We start from the raw sequence: 8,103 nt of genomic DNA, 5'->3' as shown, positions 1-8,103 counted from the left end.
TAGGTTGATCAGACCAAATTTTAAGGATTGGCTCCAAAACTTAAAAATTATTTTGAGTTCTGAGAAATTGGCCTATGTCTTTGACCAGGACCTTCTCCCTCTTCCAGCCTGTCCTACCACTGATCAAAGAGCATCTCATGAGAAGTGGTTGGATAATGACAACAAAGTTAGGTGCTATGTGCTGGCGTCAATGTCTAACGAATTGCAATGTCAACACAAAGACCTGACTACTGCCTGACAGATGCTGACTTACCTACAAGAGTTGTATAGTAAGCAGAGCCATGCAGCCCACTTCGAAGTATCCAAGCAACTATTCAAAACAAAGATGCGTGATGGGCAGTTAGTCCATGATCATTGTCTGATAATGATCAAGGACCTCGAGGAGCTTGAGAAGCTCAAATTGTCTATGGATAAGGACTTGCAGGTTGATCTGATCCTGCAGTCCTTGACTAATTCATATGGACAGTTTATTGTAAACTTCCATATGAATAAAATTTAGTGCACCATTTACGAGTTGGTCAATATACTGGTTACAACAGAGAATACTTGAAGAGTTTAAGGGGTTCTATACTTACTGTGGAGCAGACTTCTTCTAAGAAAAAATCTACTGAAAATAAGAAAAAATCTATGAAAAAACAGAAAGCGGAGAACAAGAAGAAGGAGAAAAAAGAGGTTCCAAAGAAAAAGACTGTCAAGAAGAAAAAGTGTTTTCATTATGATAAAGATGACTATTGAAAGCAAATTGTCCAGCTTATCTAGCGACCCTGAAGAACAAGAATGATGGACCTTCTGGAGGTATGCTCATCATAGAAACAAATCTGACAGTTTTTTCTGCATCCAGTTGGATGCTTGACTCTGGATCTAGTGCTCATTTATGCACTTCTTTGTAGGAACTTGAGGATGGCAGGAGGCTGAGGGATGGAGAAATGATCCTACATATTGGGCATGGAGCAAAAGTTGCTGCTATGATCGTGAGAACCTACCCTCTATGATTACCATCAAAAAATATTTTGATTTTGAGAAACTGTTACTTTATACCTGTCGCGAGCAGAAATCTGATTTATGCATCTTATTTAACGCAGGAAGACTATGTAATTAGTTTCTTTAAGGATCATTGTATTATTTATTTGAGAAATAATAAAGTTAAAAATGGTTTCCTTATCAATGGTCTTTTTTAGTTACATGTTGATGTTTCTATTCATTGTGTTGAGTAAAATGTGAATGCTATAGGTTTCAAATATCCTAAAGATAATGCGAACGAAAAGTACTTATGACATCTAAGGCTGGGTCACATTGTAGAAGACAGAATTAATAGATCGAAGAAAATCAAACTATTGAGTCCATTGACTTCTGAGTCATATCCGATCTATGAATCATACCTTCAAAGCAAAATGATCAAGCTACCATTTATGCGACATGGGGAAAGAACCACAGAGTTACTTGCTTTGATGCATTCTGATGTTTGTGGCCCATTCGATGTATCGATCAGAGGAGGTTTTGTCTATTTTATTACCTTTATCGATGATTTTTTATGGTTTGGATATATGTACCTTATACGTCACAAGTTTGAAGCTTTTGAAAAGTTCAAAGAATTCAGATATGAAGTGAAAAAATAAATCGAAAAGCCCTTAAGGCTCTTTGATCAGATCAAGAAGGTGAGTACCTTAGTAAATTTTTTTTTGAATATCTCAAGGAACATGTAATTATCTTAGAATAGACTCTGTCTGGAATGCTCAACTCAATGGAGTTTCAAAATAGAGAAATCGGACCTTATTAGATATGGTCTGTTCCAAGATGAGTTTCACAAACCTTCCTGATTTTTTTTGGAGACATTATATTTTAACTATCATATATGTACTGAATAGAATTCCATCTAAAATAGTTCCTATCATACCATATGAGATATGGCATAGTAAAATATTGAGTCTGAGTCATCTTAAGATTTGAGATTGTCCGGTCTATGTTAAATGACAATAAACGGATAAGTTAGAATCTAGATCCTTTAGGACTCATTTTATTAGATATCCTAAAGAGTCGTTAGGATATTATTTCTATCTTTCGAAAGATCACAATATGATTGTGAGTCGACATACAGTTTTTCTCGAACAATGATTTATTCAAGATGGAGTCATGGAAAGACAGATTAGACTCGAGGAGAAAGTCTCCAAAGAGTAGCGAGCTTTGGAACCTGAGGAACCAGTTCAGTCTGAGCCGATTCACATACTTCTCCCTCCACCTCGTAAGTCTAGTAGGATTTTCCATCCTCCTAAGAGGTACTTAGGTATTATCTTAGAGGATGTAGAGAAAATATTCCTCACAGAAAATGGGGTACATGGAAATGACCCAAAGATCTATGACGAGACGATATCAGATATTGACTCCAAGAAGTGGTTAGACGCAATGAAGTCAGAAATTGACTCAATACATTCAAACCAAGTCTGGACCTTGGTAGATCCACCTGAAGGTATTGTACCTATTAGGTGTAAATAGATCTTCAAGAGAAAGATAGGTGCAGATGGAAAGGTAGAAATAACCTTTAAGGCTAGGCTCATAGTAAAAGAGTATAGTCAGCGCGAAGACATTGACTATCAGAAAACCTTCTCACATGTAGCCATGCTTAAGTCCGTCCGTACATTGCTTGCTGTTGCAACATATTTTGATTATGAAATATGGCAAATCGATATGAAAATAACTTTTCTGAATAGATATCTTAAGGAAGATATCTATATAGAACAGCCACTAAGTTTTACTTTCAGTGATGGTAATCATAAGGTTTGCAAACTGCAAAGGTCTATTTATGGACTAAAGCAATCATTTCGGAGCTAAAATGCTCGGTTCAATGTTATAATCAAATCGTTTGATTTCATTAAGGACGATGAGGAGCCGTATGTATTCAAGAAGGTCAGTGGGAGTGTTGTCACTTTTCTCGTATTATATGTAGATGACATTCTCCTGATTGAAAATGATATTCTCATGTTGACCTCGATCGAGATGTGGTTGTCTAAAGAGTTTTCTATGAAAGATTTAGGACAGACATCCTTCATTTTAGAGATAAAGGTCTATAGAGATAGATTTAGGAGGATGCTAGGACTATCACAGAAGATGTACATTGAGGAAGTGCTGAAAAGATTCAGCATGGAGAACTCTAAGAGGAGTCTTGTACCCTTCAGACATGGTATTTATCTCTCCAAAAAGATGTGCCCCAACACACCGGAGGAGATTGAACACATGAGTAAGATCCCTTATGCTTCGACTATAGGGAGCCTCATGTACGTCATACTTTATACACAACCTGATATCGCTTATGCTGTGAGTGTCACAAGTAGATATCAGTCAAATCTAAGAAAAGAACATTGAACTTTTGTGAAGTGTATCTTTAAGTATTGAGAAGGACTAAGGATATGTTTCTGATTTTTGGAAATGAAAAACTGAAAGTACAGGGGTATATTGATTCAGACTTCATGTCTGATGTTGATGATTAAAAGTCAACATCGAAAAGTATTTTCTTATGCAATGGTAGCACTGTCAGCTGGAAGAGTTTCAAGCAGACTGTGATAGCAGACTCCACCATAGAAGCAGAATACATCACCGCATCGGAGACTACGAAGGAGGTGTTCTGATTCTAGAAGTTTGTTGCAAAATTTGGAGTGATGCCATCAGATGCCGTTCCTCTCTACTGTGACAACAATAGTGCCATAGCCCTAGCCAAGGAGCTGAGATCTCATCAGAAATTCAAGCACATCGAGCAGCGATTCCACCTCATCCGTGATTATCTTGAGAAAGGATATGTCGAGGTGAAGAGAGTCGACACCACGGACAACGTGACTGATCCACTGATAAAGTTGTTAAACTAGCAAAAGACTGAAGCCCACCTTAAGAAGATGGAATTTAGATTTGTAGTCAATTGACTTTAGGTCAAGTGGGAGTTTATTAGATGTATGCCCTAGAAGTCAGATTGTCTGATACTTATAAAATATTTTTAGAGTATAATTTATAATTTAACTTTGATATTAATAAAATTAGATTATTTTTATTCATATTATATTTAATAGTATTTGTAAATCATCCATTGGGTTAATGGATAAGATAACACATATTTTCAAAAGTTGAGAATTTGAGATATGTCTAATCTTAGTTTACTCATAAATTGCTCTCAATCATAGGATCATCATGAGAATGGTGATCGATCCGAAAGATTGGTGTACGATCGCTTCCTTCGGATAGATGAGTCTTGAATCTATGGTGTGGAGATATTGGAGCAAAAATATAGGTATTTGTTAAGAACAAGGGTACTGAGCGTGACCATTTATGAACAGTCACAAGGATATCTACCTTCTCATCAATGAATATTCATAGCTATGGTTATGTGTTTAGTTCTCTGATCTGAAGTGCATTGACAGTTCATTTGAGGGTGCTGTAGTTGACTACATCATAACTCGATCTTCTAGCCATATGGAATCTTGAGGTATATATTGACTGCAGTATTTTCATTATAGAAATTAGATTGCATCAAGATGGGATCTATCGATCTCGATAAAGGAGGAGCATCCTATGTAGATCATCAGATTGAGTCCAAAAGTCCATGGCCATGATAGTGTGAAAGATAGAAAAGAATTTCAAATTCATATCGGACTCGAATCGATTGATTCTATCATATGACAAATATGAGATTTGACGAGTTTATCTTGACCTCGATTCTATCAAAACTCAGGATAGAAGAATCGAATCATATAATAACTGCACCTAGAGGTTCATCCTTCAGTTCTGCTGGGTTGTCACTACATACTGCTAGGTATCACTAATAGATTGTGAGATTAATTAGAATTATTTCTATGATCAATAATTCTAACTGACTGAATTAGAAAGAGTTTGATCCATCAAAAAAAATTTTGATGATGTTGATGATAGAGATCACAACATATCTCACTATCAAATAAAATTGGACCTATAGAGTCATACAAACAAGAGTTTTGGTCTTGGATTACACAATTAGACTAAGTGTAGTCTAATTGAGTTTGGAGCTATTGAGTCCTAGCTTTGGATTTAAGAAAATCATGCTAGCATATGATTAAACCCATTTTCTCCTTCTTAATTGTGGGTCATATTAGATAGGATTTAATCAATTTAGTACAAGCTCCAATTGAGTTTCAAATGTTGGTTCATCCAAATTTGAATTTGATCGAATTAGGTTAGCTTTGTAGGGGCACCAAATATTGACGCCACCCAATGCTGTTCGATCAAGTGATGGGGTGCACCCACATGGATTGAATCCATGTGTGTGTCACCCAAATCAGATAAGGGAGAAAGAGAGGGATAAGCCTCATCCACTAGTGGATGAGGATAAGAGATTTGTCTCCTTTGAATTCAAATCCAGATTTAAATTCAACTTCGAATTTAAAACCGTTTAAATTTGAATCGGAGGTGGATTGGAATGAGGCGACAATAACTTTATCCTATCTCCACACTATTCTGAATCCTTCATTGGTTTTGTGCGATAAAATAAGGGAGAAATTAGATTGGGGTGAACCTAGAAGAGTTCTTCTGTTTTAAGGTATTTGATCTGATCAGATTCCTATAAAAAGGGGTTCTTTTTGATCGACCAAAAGGGTTACAGTCAATAGATCATTTTTCACACTCTCTTCCTCCTTTCCATGCCTCCTCCCTCTTCTATCTCTGATATCCATCCCTCTTCCACATCCAAGGGTGTTGGAGGAGCCAACTGGTTGGTTCAAGGTATCGAACGCCATCAATTCTATGCAAAGAATCGAAATGACTGCGATCAGGGGCTGATCGGAGTCCTGTTGGTGATTAGATTTGAATTTGATCACGGAGTTTGCAATTTCATCTAGGAGTAGGTGAATTGATCGAGGAGAAGGTATCTTAGATAAAGTCTGAGTGGATGCCTATAGAGGTCGGACATACGCGCGGCTCCATAGTGAACCTCAGAGGTCATCAAATCATCAAACATGGAGATCATCTATCCACGCACGGTGATGAGATCACCTCTTATCTCTTATGCATGTTGATTTTTATTATTTAATATGCTGTTTATTATGATTTTATCTGATTTGGATCTAAGTCTCGTACGTCGGATCGAATAAAAAAAATTTAAATTTTGCTGCATCTAATCCGAACTATTCTGGTGCACTATCCAATCCTTCATGTTCATCAAAAACAGAGGAGCAATTTGCTGGAAGAGTTTCAAGCAGCATACGATGGTGACTCAGTATGCGAAGCAGAATATGTTGCGAATCTGATGCTGCAAAGGAGGCTGTTTAGTTGAAGAAGTTCATCACTGAACTTGGAGTGATTTTTCTTTTGATGGTCTAGTTTCACTATATTGTGATAGTACTAGAGCCATAGCGCAAGCAAAGAAACTCAAGTCGTACCATAGAACCCTACGATGCTATCATCTTATTTGTGAAATTGCAGATCGAAGTAACGTCGAGCTGAAAAAGATCGATGAAAAAAAAAATCTGACCGATCCCTTCACTAAAGCTCTTGGGATCAAAGAGTTCGATGATCACAAGTGGAAGATGGGTATGAGATACTGCCCTGATTAGCTTTAGTCCAAATGAGAGTTATTGAAAATTATGTTCTCAAATCAATTGGTTTATTATAAATAATTAAATTTTATATATAGTTATTGATCAATAAATAAAAATTATTTTAGCTTTTCATCACAAGGTGAACATCTTCATTATTAGAACTCTTATGTTGTAATGAAGATGTTAGAACTATATTACGATTGATAAATGAGGATTTATCGAATAGTTCTTAAATATGTTCACAACCAAATGATACGTCATTGATAAAACGATGATGTTTATCCACTGTAAGTCATTGTATGCCATATAGGTTGGTTGTCCTCATAATCAAGAAGTATGGAGACACTGGTATGGCATACAGGTGAGATGTAGGAGTATATCACCACTGAACAAGTGACTTACCTGCTAAGTGTTCTACTGTCAAGAGTAGCTCGCAAAATATATGAGCATAAGTATCCCTCAGATCTGAGATCACCATAGTGATTTGCAAGCAACTTACTACACTTAGGTTCGGACTCCTGCATTTCTAATGTAGTGATGGAAGGCTACTGGGTATAGTCAAGTACTTACGAAGTCTGTGTGAATCAAGATGGGATTGACCCCTCCGAATTATAGGAGTTAATGCATCACTATATTTTAATTTAGTAAAATCTTGGCTAGGATAATCCATATGATAGATTTAAAAGATTGAAATACGATGTGGATGATTGTTTCAAGGTTGACAGTTAAACCCTAGGTCATCTTGAGCATTAGGATCAAAGGGATGAATTATGCGGTAGCCATATATCAAAGTTCTTGAATATTACTTTGCAAATATTCAATTTATCCAGATGTCGGGTATTATTGCTAGATGGTCACTTTGATTAGTATAGAAAAGAGTTTCAATGCTACCGACTTAGTATTCGAATCTATAGAGTCGCGCACAAAAGTCAAATAATGTAGGAAAGAATTGACCGAATATTTATATATTTGATTTGAAAGTATGAGACTTAATTGAATATATAGATTAACTTGATTGAGAATTAAGTTATAGATCATATGAAATTAAACACTGACTATATTCAGCTAGCACTGCGCATGAGGTGCGGATTTGATTCTGAGGATGAATTAAATCAAATCAATGATCCAAGCAATTATGGAAGAATAGATTGAGTCCTAATCACTTTAGATTAGATCTAATCTAATTGAACTTAATTTTATTAAGACTTGATTGGGTTAATTTATAAAGTTGAACTTAGACAAGAATCCTAATTGGATTATGATCAACAGTCTTTTCGAAATTGGTTCGAATCGAATTCAAATCGGATTCAAATTGATCCAAATCTGAACCAAGTTTGATTTGATGCACTTAACCACTTTTCTTAGACATTCTCTCTCTTTATGGACCGGCCTAGGTGGTTGGAAAGGAGCTGAAAATAGCCTCCTCTCTTGGGCATGTGCCATAATGAAGAGGGACACCTCTCCTACTCGCATTAAGAATCCTTATGCTTTATGGAGTTTGGATTTGATCCAAACATGGAGAGTCCTAATCTTTGCACTTAAAGGAGTTTGATTT

The sequence above is a fragment of the Elaeis guineensis genome, chromosome 5 (genome assembly GCF_000442705.2).
Source record: "Elaeis guineensis isolate ETL-2024a chromosome 5, EG11, whole genome shotgun sequence".
Classification (NCBI taxonomy): Eukaryota; Viridiplantae; Streptophyta; class Magnoliopsida; order Arecales; family Arecaceae; genus Elaeis; species Elaeis guineensis.
This window is presented reverse-complemented; position numbering follows the sequence as displayed.